At 35.2% G+C, this 22,684-nt stretch overlaps 1 pseudogene; it reads right to left on the bottom strand.

The window, feature by feature from the left end:
• Positions 1-16,978: 16,978 nt before the first annotated feature.
• Positions 16,979-17,961, bottom strand: LOC140603371 (chromobox protein homolog 3 pseudogene; annotated as a pseudogene).
• Between the last annotated feature and the right edge of the window lie 4,723 nt (positions 17,962-22,684).

Raw genomic sequence — 22,684 nt, 5'->3', positions numbered from 1 at the left:
CTATTGCAAAAGGACTTAACTAAGTCTCTGCTCACACTATATGCTGATGTTCCATTGGCCAAAGCAACCACCACCAAGCTTAGAGTCAACGTGAAAGGGGACACAAAAACGTTGAGGGGAATGATTCAGTTCTACCTCAGTTGAATTTTACAATTGTTATAATTACATATAGTTCAACTTTCAGTGTACTATCATATACTGATGATTTATAGTTTTTTAATGTACATGCTGATTTTAAAATGTATTAATTACAGTTCTCCTACCTCCTTAGCAGAGATATCTTCTTGTCTTAAGTTTGTTAGCCCTTAGCACAGTATATTAAACTTCATGGAATTCTTTAGAGAATGTTAAAAAATGAACTTTTCATAAAAGTTATAATAGACTCAACATATACATTTTCCTATCATTCTGTGAAACCAATTAATCTATAAGCTACTTTGCTTATTAGGTATTTCAATATGTGCATAATGAAGGTAATGTTACTTCTGATACACAGAAGGAAAACTCTTTTTTTGATAAGCACTTGAGAAATTATCCAGAACTCGACTGATTCTCACATTTTAACCTAAGGGTTTTGAGATCATTTCTGGAATAGAATTGAGTGCAATCTACAGCTAAAAAATGCAGGTTAAATAGCAGAAATGACAATTTTTTTAAATGTACCCCTAAATGCTCTATAATGAACCACTACAACTAAGTTAAATCTAAGGGGACTATTCAGGACTATTTTACATTGCCATCTACAGTGCTTACCATGAAGGGTTTTTTTAGATTGCACTAAATGTTCAGATTCAAAAGACAGGCAGAGACTATACTTGACATCAGTCTAATGAGAAAGAATTAGGACAGGGAACACCCCTTGCCAGCAGGACAATGTCAGACTTTCTTCTTTTGCCATAGTTCTTGCAGCAGACCAACACAGCATCTCATATGCATCAATTTGGAAAATCTATGGACATAGGTTTCATGGTCCTCATAAGAGTCATGGACAGTTACAATAGTCACTGCAATCAAGGATGAATAAAATAGTTTGTATCTATCACAGTTTGGTAATTTTCCCAGGCCAGGCACAGCACACAAAACAGGAGTCATTTTTTAATCAGAAGCAATGTTGCCTAGCAATTTACTTTTCATTTTTATGTATATTAGGTCTTCTGGGGACCAGGAACAAAGTTCTTTTTTTCCCATGCAGCATGAGAAAGGGTTACCCCTTTACCCACACCGTCAAATGTTCCAAGCATATTTTGTATACAAATATCATAATTAATGAATGGCCTTTAATTCCATGTAGATTTTTTTTTTTATTTATTCATGAGACTCACAGAGAGAGAGAGAGAGAGAGAGAGAGGCAGAGACACAGGCAGAGGGAGAAGCAGGCTCCATGCAGGGAGCCCGACGTGGGACTTGGTCCTGGGTCTCCAGGATCAGGCCCTGGGTTGAAGGCAGGCACCAAATCGCTGAGCCATCCAGGGATCCCCTCCATGTAGATTTTCTTAAATGCAACTTATTTTCCTGAACAACACAGGTAGTCCCTGTGAGATTATAGTGAACGGTCTTCTATTTTCTATTGGTCAAAATGATGGGGAAAAGATGTGCCTTTAGAAAAAATATCATGTGCTGGTTGTTAACCAGGTAACAGGCCTGTGCTCGCTGTTCAATCTGTACTTCATTATCTATTATCTATTGATGACAGTAATCCTGCAAGAGAGGAATTATGTATGAGCAGTACTTACAGATGAGGAAACCACAACTAAGAACATCAGCCAGCTGATCTCTAGATTATTTACCAAGCACACTTTAAGAACATTCATGAAATAATTTTTCATTGGTTTTGCTCTATCATTTAAAAAGTAGCTATTTAAATGATACAGTAAAACAAACAATGTTATTGTTCCACTTTGCCTTTGCTCTAAGACATGATCTTTGTTGACTCCTGACTGGAAATCATTTACAGCAAGAGGAAACAACTTTCTTGAAGAGGCACAGAATGTAAAATGAAATTATTTCATTAAGAAGTTAATTGTTTGCATAATATTTTGAAATTGTTGGTTGAGTATCTGTCAGAGAACATAAAGATCCAATGAGAATCTTCAGTTAAAATAACAGATGTCACTTATTACATCCATATGACCAGACTGGACAGGAGAAATTCAAGAATAGTGAGTAATCTTAATTGAGGCAGAGTGCCTTAAGACACATCTTTTTTTTTTTTTTATCCTTTATTTAAAATAAACTGTGACTAATGTTCTTAAGAGTTATATCCCAGAGTCTCCTGTCTTAATTTTCTTGTAACCAATGAAACTTCTTTCTTCTTTCTCATTTGTGTTCATATGTATTTATTTCCTTTTGCCTTTTAAAAGTTAAAGTGAATTTTATTATATATTCAGATTAAGTCCTTCATTAATAGTCCTATAATTATTGATGAGCTGCCTTAAGTTATAAATATACCATTGTTACTTTTTGTATCCTATCTGTAGTTTATTAAAAATGTTAAAAATAAATTTTATGTCAATTGTAACTAACTTCTCTTTTAAGATTTTATTTATTTCTTCACAGGAAATATAGAAAAAGAGGCAAGGACATAGGCAGAGGGAGAAGCAGGCTCCTCAAAGGGAGGCCCATGCAGGACTCGACCCCAGGACCCCAGGATCACAACCTGAGCCAAAGGCAATCAACTTCCGAGCCACCCAGGTGCCCCATATCTAATTTTCCTTAATTGTATTGACATTTTATACAGCATACTCATTTTAAAATATTATAACAATAGACATGTTTTTCAATGAAGCCCAGAATCATTCTATTTAGGATCCCGTGTTTAATATAATTTCTAAATAAAATCGTACATATACACAATTATTTTTGTTCTGATTTAACATTTTTGCATGGAAATTAAAAAAAAAATTATTCCTAGTGAAGAAGTATTTAGTCAATATTTCTACCTCTCTTTCAATAGTTGATTTTTTTAGGGATTATTGGATTTACAATGATATCATGTAGTTTTAATCATCCATTTCTTGAACACTCTATTTTGTTATAATTACACTGGCTATAAGTCAAACATTTTAGTAATGACAATTATGTTTAAATTAATTTTTCATAGATTTTATGTTGTTTATACGAGGACTACTTCTACCTTATAAAGTTTTCATCAACACTTTTATTTCAAATTAGTAAGGAGAATTTATATATTAAGGGGATATTATGATACAAAAGATTTGAGATATCAAAAAAGTTTTATATGTTCTCTGTTATCTTCCATATTTCTAAAGAGTTAAATAATTAGTGATAATGTTAGTAGTAATGTCAGTATAACTAACACATGTAGAAATGTTATTTTCAGTCAAAGATACACGTAAGCACTGATAGAATTAGGATTTTTTTTAAAAGATTTTATTTATTTATTCATGAGAGACACAGGGAGAAACAGAGAGGGAGAAACACAGGCAGAGGGAGAAGCAGGCTTCATGCAGGGAGCCTGACGTGGGACTTGACCTTGAGTCTCCAGGATCATGCCCAGTGCTAAACCTCTGAGCCACCCAGGCTGCCCAGGAATTAACATTATATTGAAAATGAAACAGGGATCCCTGGGTGGTGCAGCGGTTTGGCACCTGCCTTTGGCCCAGGGCGTGATCCTGGAGACCTGGGATCGAATCCCACGTCGGGCTCCTGGTGCATGGAGCCTGCTTCTCCCTCTGCTTGTGTCTCTGCCTCTCTCTCTCTCTCTCCCTATGTGACTATCATAAATAAATAAAAAATTAAAAAAAAAAGAAAATGAAACAGTTTACTTCCCCCATTGCTTTGTTCACTAGCCAGAAAGTAAACATGCAAAGAAAAACTTGGTGTGAAAAGAAATATATAGTTTATCTTCTAATTTTTATTTCCACTTCTTATCTTTCATTCTGGGTTTATATTCCCATGATTTAGGGGAAAAATAATGTCCTAGAGGCAAGAATTCTTAGCAGCTAATGCCCAGATGAATAAATGCCATAGGCCAACTAAACTGTCATAAATAAAGCAAAGCTAGAGAATGAAATGGACTACTTTTCCCCAGTGATTAGACAGTTATTGATTCACAGTTGTATAATAGGCAAAGAAAAAAAAGAACTAACACTCTCCAAGGTCAAGTAACACTGAAATTACTGCCATTTAAGTTCTAAAGAATAGTCTATTAGTTAATTCTTCTATGTACATTTATATTAATGTTCAGATGTCACATAAAGATAGAAAATCAACATTAAAGCAAATAAGAGAATTATGCAATAAAATAGGCTGGGTTTTTTTCAAATTTTTAGGAACAGTATACATTTAAGAAAATTTTTGCATGACATTTTTACCAAAATTGTTTTGTTTTGAGATAGAAGATTTAAAATGCTTTAACTTTTCATTTTCTATTAGTGAATTTGGTACCATATAATGAAATTATTGTGATTTGAGCTGTTAAAAATCACTCATAGAACCAGGCAATAAGTATTCCTTAGTCTGTCTATGCAAAAGCTAAATGGCATTACATTAATTTTTTCATGTGAGATACGAGGTTTTCTTTAGACTTAAAATTACAATACTCTATCCTGTAACAGTGAACAACAATACCCTTTATGTTCATTGTGTCAACAGGAGTTGTAGCCATCAATTTCAACTTTGTACTTGTAATGGCTGCGTTTATCACCTCAGGCCTTCTTTGACTTTCTTTTCTCCTTTGCCCCATACAATAAAAATGTTTTCAGAGACTGCCATTCTTCTTATCTATAATAGGCTTTTATTGCACTTTTTATTTTGTTTTTCTAGAATTTTTATTCATTTTTCTATAATTGACCTGTATGGTCTTTATAACATATGGGAATACATTCATTTCTTGATTTCCCCAGCTAAAAGAGATAGGAGGAATATTATCTGGATTTCAATACTGTATACCAAATACCTAAAACTGTGTTCTACATACAGTGGAGACTAACTAAACAATAGTTTTAATGATGAATTTCTAATATATTCTCTCCATGAACTCATGAATAATTATTTTGGTATGATATGTGAAGAATTAAACAATTAACCAAACTGAACAATCTCGCATAGCAGTTTTTCCTTATTTGTTTAATGCCCGGAGTCCTTGTTTTCTTTAGTTCTACTTACAATGAAGCAAATATGGCTTATAATTTTATAATGTGGTTGATACCAATGGTGATAGTAATTTTATGTCAACTTGACTTGCTTTCAGGATGCCCAGATATTTGGTTGAGCATCATTCTGGGTGTTTCTGTGAGGATGTTTCTTAATTAGTAGAGTAAGACTGACTGCCCTCCCTAATGCAGGTGGGCCTCATCTAATCAGTTGAAGGCATAAGTACAACAAAAACAGCAGTTCTCCTCTGAATAAGCAAATGAATTCTATAGCAGAATTCCTTTGAGTTTCATCTACACCTTTTGCTTTCCTCAGTATCTAGGCTGCTGGCCCACACTGTAGAATTGGTCTTATTAGCCTCCATAATCATGTGAGACACTTTTTTATAATAAATCTTTCATACACACACACATCCTATTGCTTCTATTTATCTGAAAAACTATAACTAACACTCCATACATCCTGTTGTAAAAACAAAAAGATTTCCTCTAAGAATATTTCCCTGATCAAACAAACCAACCTGTATTTGTTATTAATTATTGAGTGACCTCTCAATACCGCAAAGGTGGCTGTATCAGGAACATTATCTATTGTGGTTTGCTGCAACACCACAAGAAAGTTTCTTCTCCTTTATAATGAAGAGTATGCATATTATGAAGTAAATTGCCTTTTAAAAACAAAATGCTGGTAAGTAAAATAACCAGGAATTAAGCCAAGATCTATCTCACCCCAAACTTTTTTTTTCTTAATGATGTCAGTCAACTGCCGATGGCGCTAACATTTTTTAAAAATAAACTATTATATTGTTTAAGATTTTAAGGAGATTTTAGTCCCACAATTTGTTAATTTACTTTGCAAATATTTGTGAATACCAACCTAAGACATAGTACAAATGTATTAGCATGCATTAAGACTTTGTCATTTCATTGATTTCCTTAACATTGGGGACACTTGGTACTACGTTATTGGAACACTATAAATGCAGTTGACTGATTGACTTTATAGTATGTTAAGTGAAAATAAATTTAGGCATGGCAAAGCAAACTCTTAGAAGTTCTGCTGTTAATGAAGGGATGGCACTTAAAGTGTGATTTTTAAAATGGGAGATACTTCTAAAATGTGATTATTTTGCTTCTTATTTTTACAGTCCATTATTTGTCTGTACTTTTGGACTCAAAGAGAGAAAATTAAACAACTAATTCCTACAAAGCCAACTTTCAGCAATCAAAACCCATAAGCTCTGTCTTCCATTCTGTTACAATGGACAAATTGTTCATGTTCTTTCCAAAGACCAACCTTTCTATTTCTCTCTATTGTATGATAGATACTGTATCAATTGGCTTTTGTTATGTAATAAGTCATCTAAAATTAAGTGGCTAAAGACAACAGTTTTATTATTTTCTTTCATGAATCTATGATATGCTATAGTTTTACTGATCTAAAGTTGCTTGAAGCAAATCCATTGGTACTTGGTTCTTTGTTGAGATTTGAGCTCAGATCTGTTTCACTTGCATTGATTCCAAGGCCCAGGCTGAGGCTGCAGCATCTCCCCAGGGGCATATCTCCTTTAGGTAATGGCAGAGGTTCAGAAGAGCAAGTAAAAACATAGACGGTCTTTTGAGCTACTAATCATTCTATCACTTCTATCTCATTTTACAGATCAAAGTAAGTCACATGGCCCTACACAAATTCAAGAGACAGGGAAAATTTCTTGGACCTTATAGGAAGGGGAATTAAAACACAAAAAGGTACGGTGAAGGACAGTTGAATAATTGGGCCTATGATGAATTTAATTACATTTCTCTTCAACTCTTAGAGATTTAAGTAATCTCCACATATATTCTATTTCAGTTTTGCTTTCTGCAACTGCATCATTCACATTAGCAAACATTATGAAATATTTTTCACATCACAGAGAAACAAAAACAAATAAAAAACATTCCCTTGGTTCCAATCCAACTGCCACTTCATTTTTATGCTCCCTATAGAACAAAATTCTAAAAAGAAATGTCTGTCTCCCATCAGTACTTCCCATCTCCCTCTATGACTGGAACCCATGTGCTTCAGACTTTCATTCCTAAAACCATAATTGCCAAGGTAATCAATAACTTCTAATTGCCAAACCCAATGGCATATTTTCAGGTTTCTGTTTTATCATCAGCACTTGACATAGTTGATCATTCCTTTTTACTTGAACTCCTTTAGTTTTTTAAATATCTTTTGTTTCACTTTTTCTTCTACTTTATAGCTTCTCAGGGTCTTTGGTGGAGCCACTTTAACTCTTCAAATGTTGGTGTTAAGACTCAATCCTTGGACTTCTTACCTACATTGTTACTCTCCATGTGATCTCATTTAGCTTACAGTCTGAAAAGTTATGCCCTAATGATAATGACTTTCTATTAATATCTCCAGACTAATCTTTAGAAATTATACAGTCAAATGACTATAGGGAAATCTTTTACATAGATGCATACTTCTCAAAAGCGACATACAAAGTCAAATGATTTCCTTCCTTCAACCCTCTTCTAATGCCAGTGTTTTCATCTCAGTACACATCTCCATCACTACCACATTAGCTCAAGCCAAATAAGATAATTCACCTGAAATATTAACATAGTTTCCTAAGGATCTTTCCTCTTCTATTTTACCTACTTAGCATCTGTTTTTCTTTCATATCACAGTCAGAGTGATTCTTATAAAATATAGATCTAGTGATATCACTTCTCTTCTCAAAGCCCTTCATTGGCTTCCCTTAAAATAAAGTAAAATGAAACTTCTCTGTATGGCATACCGCCTTTCTACTGTCATTGTACTCTAGTAGCACTGGTCTCATTGTTTGTAGAACATTTCACATATGACATCTCTTCAAGATATTTGTTTTTACTGTCTCCTTTTCCTGGAACATTCTAGATCCAGATTCTGCAGGGATCACTTTCTCACTTTGAGACTTTTTGCTCAAATTTTATTACTGTTCAATCCAATCTAAGATCAATTCCATTTCACCCCATCCACCTTTATCCTTTATCCTTATTTTTTCATTGTAATAGTTACTACTACCTAGCATTACATCCTATATCATATTTATGCCAATGTATACACATACATATATATACATTTACAGATATACATAGAAATATGTAAACATATGCATCTCTCTCACAGATACACATATCAATGTAGATACATATGTATATCTTCATACATCCATACATCTTGAGAAGAGATGCATATAAACATGTATCTATGTATATATGTGTATATAAGGTAGTGTATGTATATGTAAATATATATTTACATACATATTTATAGTCTATATATTCCTATCAGAATATATATTTCTTTATTTTTTTAAGATATAGATGCACTGAAATGCCGGGACACATGCACCCCGATGTTTATAGCAGCAATGTCCACAATAGCTAAACTGTGGAAGGAGGCTCGGTGTCCATTGAAAGATGATGGATAAAGAAGATGTGGTCTATGTATACAATGGAATATTCCTCAGCCATTAGAAACGACAAATACCCACCATTTGCTTTGACATGGAGGGACCTGGAGGGTATTATGCTGAGTGAAATACGTCAATCGGAAAAGGACAAACATTGTATGGTCTCATTCATTTGGGGAATATAAAAGTTAGTGAAAAAGAATAAGGGAAAGGAGAAAAAAGGAGTGAAAATATCAGTGAGGGTGACAAAACATGAGAGACAGCGAACTCTGGAAAATGAACAAGGGGTAACGGAAGGGAAAGTGGGCAGGGGGTTGGGGTGACTGGGTGACGGGCACTGAGAGGGGCACTTGGCGGGATGAGCACTGGGTGTTATGCTATATGTTGTCAAATTGAACTCCAATAAAAAAAATTAAAAAGTAAAAAGAGAAAGAAAGAAAGAGAAGAAGAAAGAAGAAGAAAGAAAGAAAGAAAGAAGAAAGAAAGAAAGAAAGAAAGAAAGAAAGAAAGAAAGAAAGAAAGAAAAGAAAAGAAAGAAAGAAAGAAAGAAAGAAAGAGAAAAAGAAAAAGAAAAAGAAAAAAAAGAATATATTTTTGAAGGTGGAAATTTTTCCTGCTTCCTTACCCATGAAAGGTTTTAAGAACAAATCTTTGCAAAGTTGACATGAAGTGTTAAAATGCAGTGTGTGAGGTACTGAGTAGGAAGATCTTTTTCACATTAAAATAAATATTTCCAACATGCTTTTCCAGAAGCCCTATTTTGGGGGGTATTAAGGGAGAGGATTATTGGCCATCTGCCAGTTACTAATGTAGCTGCAGTTTTGATCCAATTTATCTGCCTGTAATAGAGTCTAGTCTCTCTCTTGAATAGAGATCAGAGAGATAAAAACTCACTAAATCTAATTTTAGTGTTTAATTTTTTCTTGGGGTTTAAATATATTTGTATATATTTACTAAAAGCTATATATTGTGTCATGGTCCCTTGCTTCTTTACTCACAAGGAAATCACACTCTAATCTAGAGTTCTATAGATACATATATGAATAAAGAAATGCTTATCAAGATTAGATATTGGTGGGAGTCTATGGAAACATTTTTGCCATTCTAGTGGGAATAATACTAATACAGCCCTTCTGTAAATTAATTGAACCATTCTTCTTGACAACAGTATCTGCATAACCTATGATCAGCATTTATTTTCTTAAAAATATATTCCCCAAAAAGTCATAAACAGCTTACACAGACTATTCTGTGTAGCGTGTTTTTTGTAATTGAAAATTATGGGTAACCTGGGCATGCATCACTGAGAGAATGGATGATGGTGTGTAGCAAGTACACAATTCAATCTGGAAACAACGTGTTTTATTTGCACATAGAAATAAGGATAGATCTTAACAACATGGATTGTTGTTATGTAATCTTTGGAAAAAACAATAAAGTTCAAAATATGTGAAATATTGTGTATAATAAAAATACACACAAAGAAGATATTCATTTTCCAAGAAAACAGAAAAATAATATTAAACAATTTTGAATGGCCATTTATGAGAAGACTAGGGAATGAAAGTGGAGTATGTGGATAAAAGAAAATGAAAAATATGAAAAAACATTTTAAAGGGCAATATGATAATATGATGTGATCTGAAGTGTATGACTAAATCAACCATAAGAACCTCAGATTAAAAGCTAAGAAATACTCATTCCTTTGTATATTGAATTGTGACCTTCAATTTAAGAAAAGCCTTAAATTTAGACTCCAAGGACCTACGCTTTAAAATTGCTTATCACTTTTTTATTTTACTATAGTAAGAATACTTAACATGAGGTCTACTCTCAAATTTTTTAGTTGCCTACTATAGTAATCACTGTAGGTGCAATGTTATACAACAGATCCAAAGAACTTATCCATCGTGTACAATGAAGACTTCATATATCCTGAAGAGCAACGCTGCATTTCCCTCTTTCCCAAGCTCCTGACAACCGTTGTTCTACTCTCTTGGGGAAAGGATAGTTTCTTCAAGAAATGGTGCTATAAAGTCTGAATATCCACATGGAAAATAATGAAATTGTACTATATTCTACACTACAGACACCAATCAGTTCAATGGATTAAAGATTTAAATGTAAGATCTAAGGCTACTAAACTATGGAAGGAAACAGGAGAAAATTTTCATGACACCTGTCTAAATAGTAGTTTCCTAGACATAACAACACCAACACAGGCAACAAAAGCACAAAAGCAAAGATAGGCAGTAGGACTAGGACTACATCAAATTGAAAAAACTACTGCATAGACAAAAAGAACTTAACAGAGTAAAAAGAGAACTTACAAAATGGGAGAAAATATTTCCAAACAATTTATTTGATCATGGATTAATATATTCAAAATACACAAAGACTCCTACAGTTTGATAGTTAGAAAACAACCTGATCAACAGGCAACAAATTTGAATAAACATTTCTCCAAATATGACATACAAATGGTCAACAAGTACATCAAAATGTTTACAAACTAATCATCAGAAAGATGCAGATCAACCACTTTTTAATCATGAACTTGGAAAATAATTTTAGTTTGAAACTTTAATCTGCCCATTCACAAAATGATACTTTTTTATAGCAATCTTAAAATAGGATAACCAAATGCAAGAATATGACATTTTTTAAACTATCATGTTTTAATGACATAAAGTATTGAATTGCTACTCTAGCTTTATCCTATGATGATTTCTATTTGCATATTTGCATATTTCAATAATTTTCTCACTTGGAATTAGATCACTTTATTTATGTTTAAATATCTGATCATGACAACAGTAAAAAGCCCCAGGAAAGAGTTCTTGCCATTTAATTATTCTTAATAGTCTAATTATTTTTGAATAGTTGGCATTAGTCTTTACCAAACAATTATCAAAACTAACCCACATATATAATTAACTCAGAATGGGCAAAAATATGAAACATATTACATGTTTTCAAGGGGAAGTTGTTTTACCTTGCAAAGATTACAAGCCAAATTACTTGCTGGATACTCATTCAAAGCCCTTTGGAAAATTTCAAGATGAATTTTTTCTAAGGAATCAGAGTATTTAGTTCCAATAATTCCTATAAGAATTATTATTTCTATCTCATAAAGATAACAATTAAAAGCTATTTAATATTATTGCATTGTTTAATGGCATTTAAGAGCAAAGGAAATAATTTTTGGCAAACTTGACTTTAGCCAGATTTTAAATATACTAAAAGGAGATTATTATATGAGTGTAAACAAGTTGATGAAAGGAAATTCCTGCTAATGGTGGTTTTGATAGACTACACTGTATATTGAAGTGAATGAATAGAGATTACAGTAAATGTAGACAGTAAAAAGCAATCAACGTAGAAGTACTTGAGAAGTGTGGATAAGAGGGAATCAGTGAGCTAGATAAATAACTAGAGAAAGATACAAAGGAAGAAATATGTGAAATATATGAATGTGTTCTTAACCATAGATCAAGAAATTAATAGAGAGGCAGGGTTAAAGAAAGAATGGGAATGACTGATGAATTGGGTTCTAGAAAAATGGGGAGGGAAGGCAATCTTTGTTCATTAAAAATTACTGTGATAGAATTTTCATTTGAGGTCGAACTCCTAACTCCTAGTTTAAAGGAAGCAGAAACTTTACTGACTAGGAGGAAACAGTCTTATTATGGGCTGTGGTGCATGACTTGCTGAAAGACTTTCCAGTAAAACACCAGGGAATGTACACTTGAACCAAATCCAATGTTTTCACCTAGTCTGTCTGCAAATCACTCTCTGGACAGAGAGCAAGCCATTTCAAGTCTAGCAGAAATGAATTCGTAAAGAAAAGAAAGAAGAAAGAAAGAAAAATGAAAGAAAGAAAAGAATAGAGAAGAAGAGAATCAACTAAGCAACAAAACCAAACAATGAACCTAAAGAAATTTCAGAGTTTGAATTGTTCAGTAGGTAGTAGTACAGACCTATTCGTGGCTGTGAGATGCTGCCAAGTTGATTCTAAAAAACTTATGAACTGAAGTTGAAAATAGTTAAAAGACTCTGAAGTTATGGCAAACTATAAATTAAGATAAAACCTTAGACGACTAGTTATGGATTTGAAAGACTAAAGAAGGATGGTTCTCAATTGGCTTGTGTGCATATAAGCATGGAATTTATTTTGAAGTAAGGTGTTAGATTTTGGGTGTAACTATGAAACAGAACACTTTTCGAGGTTTTTTAGTTACTAGGAGAAAAACGCATTTTAAGATTCTCAGGAAGTACTTAAGGCAGGAAATTGGAGGTAGAAAGAAACTGAAGATGTGGGATACCAATAATAATACGATTGAAATAGTTAAGATGATAAAGTCCTGAATTAGGAAAACTATAAGCCAAAGAGTGTCTAGTTTAGAGATATTTTTAATGATGTTTCTGAGCATAGGGTGACCTACCCCTCAAAGAGAAATTGAATATCAAAACGCTAAACTGTAGTTCTTTCACAAGCATGAATAAGTTTTCCTGTTTTTTGACTTTATGTCATGATATGCTATCACCCTGTAGTCATGAAAATAATGCAGTTAATGATGCAATTTAGTAGTAACAATTGGTTTAGTTGATAACTTTGGCCAATTTGATTTCATTTTTCTTGCACTTTGTAATGTTTTCTTGTTCAGAACCTCATCATCTGGAATCCCCAATCCTGAAACCTCCTATCCTTTTTAAACACTGAATCCTAACAGCTCATATCTGACTCAATTAAACATGGATAAATCTCCCCTCATTCATCTCCCATGGAATTTGGAGGAATATACAGTATTTACATTGTTTGAGAGCTCTGTCTCAATAGATTAAATCTCCTTAGGAATTCCCATAGTCGTTAGAATGAATCCAAATGCTAAGGCTCTGGTTTCAAGACACTTTATAAAACAATAACAGCTAACTGCTATAACCATCTACCCTAACTCCCTTTCTTTCCTTTTGCCAAGTTGTATCTTTCATAGAATTTAAACTTCTCAGGTTTTGGATCCTCAAAGAAGATACACATACAAAGACAGATGTAGCTCTCATATGGTCAACTCTAGTACAATGTGTATCATATATGAAAGTTATTTTCTTGTCCCACCTAACTGCTGAAAAGAGAGAGAGAAGGGGGAGAGAGAGAGAGAGAGAAAGAGAGAGAGAAGAAGAGAGAGCGCGCGAGAGGAAGCCAGGGCTCGGTATCTTTTATCTTTCCATTACCTCCCACTTCACTATTGCCTGATGAGTGAGTTGTGCTCCAATTTGACCAGCAATCACCCCTCAGCTACTCTTCCATACAGTTTCTTGTAGTTGGGTTTATATTTCATACCAGACAACTTTCTTGGCTAGAGTACCCAAAGGAAAGAAGAGCAAACCTAGCTACTCCTCAAAATAATGACTTAGACCATATAGTGAAAGGGTTTGCAGTGCCTCCTTGTCCCATGTCTTCCTTCTGCCATTTCTATCTACTTCAGTAAGTTCCTGGCCAAAGTTTGCACAAGGGATAGCCTAAGTCCCTTAAAAGTCTATTAAGTAAGACAATATCTATTTCTTCCACCTTCTAGGCACTCTAACTCATCAGCGATGATTACTTTGAAGCTACTTTCTTGCTTACTTCTATAGCAGTGGGGATAGGCAATGCCCTGCATGCCCAGCCTTGGGAAAGAAAAAGAAAAATCCAGTCTCCCACTAAGAAGATAAATACTTATGTCTAGGACTTCTCCTTAAACTCTTACTTTTGTGTGTTTGCATGTGTGTGTGTGTGTGTGTGTGTGTATGAAAAGCAAAGGTAGCTGTGTGTGAAAAATTAGTAAGTACTGATATGATGGATCAATGGATCTGCTGGGTTCATTTTCTTAGTATTTGTCTTTGGTATATTGGGATGTTGAGTGTCTGCTATTTTCAGCCACAAGGCTTTCATTACAATTCTGAAAGAACATGAAAACTATTATTCATTATCCCATTAGATATTTCAGTTTATAATTCCAGTTTAAAATGTTTAAAAAAATTAATCAAATATATAGTCAAAGTTTAAATGCCCAAGAAAAACTGGCTTTCAAAATTTGTTCAATAAGACATATGAATTTAATAAATTGTACATTAAACAATGGAAAATAGCTGTGGGTCTTCTTTTCCATGCATGAACATCTCCTTAAATTTTCAAGAATGTTTATAAACATACCTGAACTCTAGAGCATACCAAAAATCATGCCATGATTACCAGTGGTCTCTTGCTCTAGTATCTGAGTTCTACCTATTTCCTAATAAGGCCTATCTTCTTACTGGTGTATAAATCCCAATTAATAGATGCCTTTGCTTCATAAGCTTTGTAGCTCGACCTTTCTTATCTATTTCTTAATATCTCACACATTCTGCCTTGAATTTCAAACTTTCAGAAGTCTAAAGTTTCTTAAAATAATTAAGTTATATATTGACCCATGAAATACTTGCTTTCATGGAATGCGTGATCCCTTATCTGAAACATAGTGACCTGTTTTTACAACTTTGGACACACTAGCATCTTAAACTGTTGCTATAGCCACTTTCTTTTTTAAAAGATTTTATTTATTTATTCATGAGAGACACATAGAGAGAGAGGCAGAGACACAGGCAGGAGGAGAAGCAGGCTCCACTCACAGAGCCGGATGTGGGACTCAATCCCCATTCCGAGTCTCCAGGATCACACCCTGGGCTGAAGGCGGTGCTGAGCCACCCAGGGATCCCCTATAGCCACTTCTTTTTTTTTCTTTAATCCTTTTTTAAAAATAACTTTATTTTTTATTGGAGTTTAATTTGCCAACATATAGCATAACACCCAGTGCTCATCCCATCAAGTGCCCCCCTCAGTGCCCATCACCCAGTCACCTCAACCCCCTACCCACCTCCCTTTCCACCACCCCTTTCTGTTTCCCAGAGTTAGGTGTCTCTCATGTTTTGTCCCTCTCACTGATATTTTTTTTTTTTTTATGATAGTCACAGAGAGAGAGAGAGAGAGAGAGAGAGGCAGAGACACAGGCAGAGGGAGAAGCAGGCTCCATGCACCGGGAGCCCGATGTGGGATTCGATCCTGGGTCTCCAGGATCGCGCCCTGGGCCAAAGGCAGGTGCAAAACCGCTGCGCCACCTAGGGATCCCTCTCACTGATATTTTCACTCATTTTCTCTCCTTTCCCCTTTATTCCCTTTCACTAATTTTTATATTCCCCAAATGAATGAGACCATATGATGTTTGTCCTTCTCTGATTGACTTACTTCACTCAGCCTAATACCCTCCAGTTCCAACCACATTGAATCAAATGGTGGCTATTTGTTGTTTCTAATGGCTGAGTAATATTCCACTGTATACATATACCACATCTTTTTCTTTTTTTTAAAGGAATATAAAACTATTGACCACTGTTTACCAGTATTTACAATAAAGTAAACAATATACAGTTGGATAACATTCTGACTACAAAGTTATCATTTTTCCTGGTTTCTGCTGAACCAGTAGTTCAAATACTGAGAAGATTGAGCCTACATGTTAGGAATGAGTTGGGGTGAAGAAAAAACATGCAGGTCAAGAATTTGGATTATAGAAGTCTGTCCACCCATTTATTCCAGCAGGTGCTAAATTGTAAACATTTCTAACCACCTGGTTATGATCAGGTTCCCATGAACGAAGTCTTAGACGCTCCATGAATCATGACCTTTTAGTCAATACAGCACAAGGGTTTTCAACTTCTTGAAAAGGAACGGTTCAGGGGATCCCTGGGTGGCTCGGCAGTTTGGCACCTGCCTTTGGCCCAGGGCGCCATCCTGGAGTCCCGGGATCCAGTCCCATGTCGGGCTCCTGGCATGGAGCCTGCTTCTCCCTCCTCCTGTGTCTCTGCCTCTCTCTCTCTCTCTCTCTATGTCTATCATAAGTAAATAAATAAATATTTAAAAAAAAAAGGTATGGTTCACTAGAAGGAACCTTTAAATATCCATTTAACTAAGTTTTGCTTACCTAATTAAAGTACACCAAAACTTGTCTAGTTTTGCCCTTTGGGTGGGGAGGCTGTTGGTGGTGATCAAAATTTTCCTTTCAAGGATTTGGAAATAAACTTGCATTTATGTGACTGTAACTAGGGATATGGATTCTGATATGGCTGCTTTTAAATTGTCCAATTTAAACTCTTTACATTATATTTAAATTGTCCAATTAATTACAAAATTTGAAAGGTTAAGGCTTCAGGAAAAATTTCAATGTAACTTTAAGTGATTTATTTCTTAAGTTGCTGAAAATGATAGCATCCCAGAAACATGGCCTTATCCATGGTTATAAAATGCTGTTTTTGTTTTGGTGAATGTTTCAAAAATAACAAAAAGAAAAGAAAACCACTTATGTATGTACTTTTAAGTATATACACAAAAAGCCCTAAATAAATAACCCAAAATGGTCCTTAGGCATATAGGAGTTAAACACAAATTCTGACTGAGTAGCAACTATGAAAATTTCCCTCAACATTTAGAAAAGGTGTTCTCTGATGCAGGGGGATAATATGCCATGGTCTCAAATATTCTTTTCTGATAAAGGAAACAACTACAGAAAGCTTTTATTTGTTCAAAGTAACCAGTGCTATAGATGCAAAAAACCCCAACAACTCCTCCAATACTACTTCAAAACAAACATATCAAACTTGATTTTCATTAGAATGTTATTTCTTCACACTAATAAACCAAAAAACAAAGACCCAGATTTTATATATATATATATTGAGCTTCATCTTCTGGACAAGAATGCCAAGTTAGTCTCTCTTCATAAAATGCAATTACGATCTGAGGACACTTCATATTTGCCTCTTTTGCCAGCACCAAGTCTGCCTCATCTGAATCTTTCCATTTCATGAGAAACATTAATTCTCCACTGCTGTCTGTGGCACCAATTATTCGTTCAGGATCAAGACCTCTGGCAAAGCCTCTTGGTTTATCAGCCTTTTCACTTTGGCTGCTAAAGCATCCAGAACCAAATTTGTAGTCAACCTCTCTGCTTCTCATAGCATCTCTTTTCTTCTTTAATTTGCTATCATCAGATTCACTGTCAGATAAAGATTTTCTTTTTGTACCATCTTTTTCTTTACCAGCTTTTTGAGAATTAAGAAATGCTTCAATTAACTCTGGACAATCTAAATTTTCTTCAGGTTCCCAAGTATTGTCAGCATCTGTAAATCCCTTCCACTTCAGGAAATACTCCACCTTCCCATTCACTACACGGCGGTCCAGTACTTTTTCCACCACAAATTCTTCAGGCTCCGACTCTTCTACTTTTTTACTCTTTCCATTCTGTTTCTTTCCCATTTTTTGCAATGTAGTTTTATTGGAGGCCATTTTTTATTGGAGACTTGAAGAGCTATTATTCACAGCCTCCGAGCTGAGCTGCTCTGGGTCCCGGGTCTGCGGCGTCTCCGCCCCTGCGCGCCTCAAGCTCCAGCCACATCCGAGGGGGCTACCACATCTTCTTTATCCATTCATTTTTCGATGGACACCGAGGCTCCCTCCACAGTTTGGTTATTGTGGACATTGCTGCTATAAACATTGGGGTGCAGGTGTCCTGGCATTTCACTGCATCTGTATCTTTGGGGTAAATCCCCAACAGTGCAATTGCTGGGTCAGAGGGCAGGTCTATTTTTAACTCTTTGAGGAACCTCCACACAGTTTTCCAGAGTGGCTGCACCAGTTCACATTCTCACCAACAGTGCAAGAGGAGGCCCCTCCCCCAGAAGACCAGCTGGAAGGAAAGGGGAAGAGCAAGTTCTTAGTCACTTCTTTTTAAAGTGAGACCCACTATTCATGCTTGGTTGTTTTTGATTTTCTTTATTTTTAACTTTTTATCTTCATAATTTTGTTTTACAAATCTCAGAACACCCATCCCAAATAGTGTTTTGGTTCCCTAAAGATCACATCTTAGAAACTTGATTTAGTCATCTAGATGATGACACTCAATACTATGCTGTACTTGGAGAACAAGTACAGGCCTTGGAGAAGTTGCAGGTTCATTTCCAGACCACTACAATAAAGTAAATATCACAATAAAGCAAATCAAGTGAATTTATTTTGTTTTCCCAATGGATATTTACAGTATATGAAGTCAATTAAGTATGCAATAGCATTCCATCTACAAGTACAATGTATATACCTTAATCAAAAAAATATATTGTTAAAAAATGCTATCATCTGAGCTTTCAGCAAGTCAAAATCTGATCATAGATCACCGTAACAAATATAATAATACTGCAAAAGTTTAAAGTATTGTGAGAATTACCACAATGGGAGACAGAGACACAAAGTGAACAAATGCTATTGGAAAACTGTTGCCAACATATTTTCTTCCTACAGAGTTGTCACAAACCTTAAATTTGTGAAAGAGAGAGAGAGAGATGTAATATCTACAAAATGAAATAAAGTGAAGCACAATAAAACAAGACATGTATATGCCTGTACTGGGCAAAAAAAAAAAAAAAAAAAAACAAACAACAACAACAACAACAACAAAAAACAACCTCCAGAGTCACAGACGTACTTATGTAAGGCCTAGGGAGGAGTCCAGATCAACCCTCTCCCACCGGACCTGCCCCAGGGAAGCCCTAATAGACTCATGGTTACCACCTGAACCAGCCCTTCTGGTCCAGGTCTGCCTTGTTTTGGCTTCCTGGAATGTTTTGGGAAAACCATGGAGCTTGGGTTCCTATGAGAAGAAGTGACCGTGTCCTATCTTCTGACCTTAGCTCACATACAAGGAAGCAGAGGATAGGCATGACATAGCTTTGCAAAACTGAGCAGCTGGCAGAGGATTTGGGGTTTAGAATCTATTTTACCACCAGGCCCAGTTCTAAAATATTCTCAGACATATAAGGCACTCACCTCAAAGTTTCCAGAGAAGAACCATGTCCTTAATAAACAAACAAGAAGATAGCAACTATCATAGAATCCTTAGTTTGGAATCCACATGAATTATGCATACATACAACATCCACTGTGAGCAGATATTATGAGGTGAGAAACAAAAATGTATTTTGTAAGTAAATCTGGTGATAATGTATAGGAGGATTTGGTTCAGGGAAAACTGAGCTCTGCTATTTTATTATTTGGAAACTTTATGTAATACTAAAAGCACAAGATTTTTTTTATAGTAATAAAAAGATCATAATTTAAGGCAAGGCTGAGAAACTTTCTAGTAAAGGGATATATAGACTGTTCTGTTTCTTCTGTTTTTTAGTCAGTTATGTGCTAGAGAATTAGGATTCTAGAGAGATATTCAAAGGTAATAAGTATTATGATAATTGCTTAAATACCATTCCACAGGAATGCCTGGAAAAAGAAATTAATCTAAAGTTCCAGAAAGATGGGCAAAGGACAATTTGAGGCCTAGGATAATAGGTAGAAGTTTAATAGGACCACATGGATAAATGTTTGCATATCTGTTATCACAAATTATCAATGAGCTGCTCAAAGGCAAGTATTCTCTTTCATTCAACAACAAAGAGACATTAAGTGCTTTATTGGGATTCTAAAGCTGGGAGTGCCTTCAAGGGAGTCACAGTTTAATAGAGAATGAATGAAGAAAAGAAATAATTTGTACCCATGAAATGACTAACACAAGAAGAGATATAAATGACAGAAGTAACATGGCCACAACAGAGCAGGGAAATCCAAGGTAAGCTTTTCAGAAGATTTAAAACTTGAGGTCATTTTTGAGGTCTGAGAGTTTATCAGAGTACAGGAGGTTTTGAGGATAATGTTAGAGATAAATTTGAAAACAGTTTCAAGAAATATGAACACATACGTGTTTTGAAAGAATATATTCTTAAATATTTTGGTGCCTTAAGGTCACACAAAACAAATACATAAACTACGATGCCATAGAATATTGAGGTTAAGTGGAGGAAAGAACCTCCTTTACAGGAGAATAAATAACCTTGGGCAAATTACTTATTCTCTCTCTCCCTCAGTAATCCCTCTATAAGATGGATAATAATGTTCTGCCATTACCTCATAGGGTTATTTTAAAGATTAAATACAATGTCCTTAGATAATGACTCTAACTTATTATTTATTAATATGTAATTAATGTGTTAGATTGCACAAATGGCTACAGATTCTTTCTATCCCTCATATGCATATGCATTTGCAATGTGAAGATGCAGCTTCTTTTATCAAAAGGTGGAGCCTGTGAATTTTCAGCCTCCTTCATTAAAATGTGGAGTGTATAATTCCCTCTACTGAATCTGGAATAGACTGTGATTTGCTTATTTGATGGGATGGTAACAAACATGAATGACACAAGCAGAGACTTGAAAAATACTTTATGCACTGGAGCCTTCTAGAGAAACTGCCCAGTTGAGCTTGGTTCAAATCACCAACTTATTGAACTATGATCAAAATAAATGGTTGCATTAAGCCATCACATTTTGGAGTGACTTATTAAAGAATAAATGTTAACTGAGAGATGATAGATAGATAGATAGATAGATAGATAGATAGATAGATAGATGATAGATAGCATTGGTAGGAGTGTTGAAAAACAAATATTCCCATACTATAAATGGAAGCACATAAGGTGCTAAAATTTTCTTTGTAAAATTGATTACATATATCAAAATTTCAATGCTGTTTTCCAGTAATTCTGTTTCCAGAAAAGTATCCTACAGATAAACTCAGTTCATAATACAAATGTTTACAATGATGTCTACATGAAAATTACTTGTAATACCTGAAAAGGAAGAGATAAATTGTTTATCTAAGAAGTTAATAAATAGGCTATGGTTATCTATACAACAGAATATATCTCTTTTTTTTCTTTTTTAAGTAGACTCCACACCCAGCATGGAGCCCAACATGGGGCTTGAACTCAAAACCCTAAGATCAAGACCTGAGCTGAGATTAAGAGTCAGTCACTAAACCAACTGAGCCATCCAGGTGCTACATATATCATATTTTTTAATATATGTTTTTAAAATTTATTTATTCATGAGAGACACAGAGAGAAAGGCAGAGACATAGGCAGAGCGAGAAGCAGGCTTCCTGCAAGGAGCCCAATGTGGGACTCGATCCTGGGACCCTGGGATCATACCCTGAGCCAAAGGCAGATGTTCAACCACTGAGTCACCCAGGCGTCCCTATATCATATTTTTAATTGGTTAATTAAAGCTTAGGGGAAATGACAAGATGGCAACATAAGAGCCTCCACCCTTTGGCCACTGATACATTAAATGTACAACTATATGCTGAGCAATACCCTCTGGAAGAGACATGGAAACTAGATGAATGACTCCTATATATTGGATGAATGAGAATATACCTACTGAAACAGAAAAGGAAGGCTGAGATACATTCCTGCCATAAACCACAACCCTGGCATGGTGCCATATAATCAGACAGAAACCCTTAACTGTTAGCTTCTTTCTGAGAAGTAAAATATTTAGATCCCACATCTAGCATCCAAAACTTTAAGATTCTCACTTGAGGGACAGGTCCCTCAATACCTATTTTTGAAAGTCAGTGGAGCTTGCATCCATGAGACCCACAAGAATATGGTAAACAAAACATTAGTTGTCAATGAACTCATGAGCACTCACCATGACTATTACCCTAGGGCTTTATGCAGAAGGAGCAAGCAAAAACAACTCATCTCCCAGTTTTAAGAGATTAGCCTGTAAGAGATTAACCTGCATCCTTTTAAAAGCTGCTGTCTGCGGGCCAGGATTCTAATTTAGCAGGCATCTGGGGCCTGGATTTGAACCTCCTTAGAGACTGGGGAAGCCTACTAGACCACTCACCCTCTTTCTCTTTCCAGCCTATTCCAAGTTTCCTTCCCTGGAAAGAGCTTGTGCACACACTGTGCCTCTATTATGGCAGTCACCCAAGGGATATGATCCCTGAATTGCCTGGCTCTCACAGCCAAGGTTCTTCTATTCATGAGTCACACAAAACTGTAGCAAACAAAGAAGCTGTTCTTAGCCAGCTATTCCCCAGGGCTCAGCTCAGAGGGAGCAGGCAAAAAATGTCCATCTCTGTTTCTTGTTGGAAAGGGCTTAATTACATACTTTCCAAGCTGCTGTCTGAAGGTGCAGATTCTAATTAGCCTGCATTTA

Source organism: Canis lupus, chromosome 14 (genome assembly GCF_048164855.1).
Source record: "Canis lupus baileyi chromosome 14, mCanLup2.hap1, whole genome shotgun sequence".
NCBI lineage: Eukaryota > Metazoa > Chordata > Mammalia > Carnivora > Canidae > Canis > Canis lupus.
The sequence above is the reverse complement of the archived record's forward strand: the minus strand, read 5'-3'. Positions and strand labels throughout refer to the sequence as shown.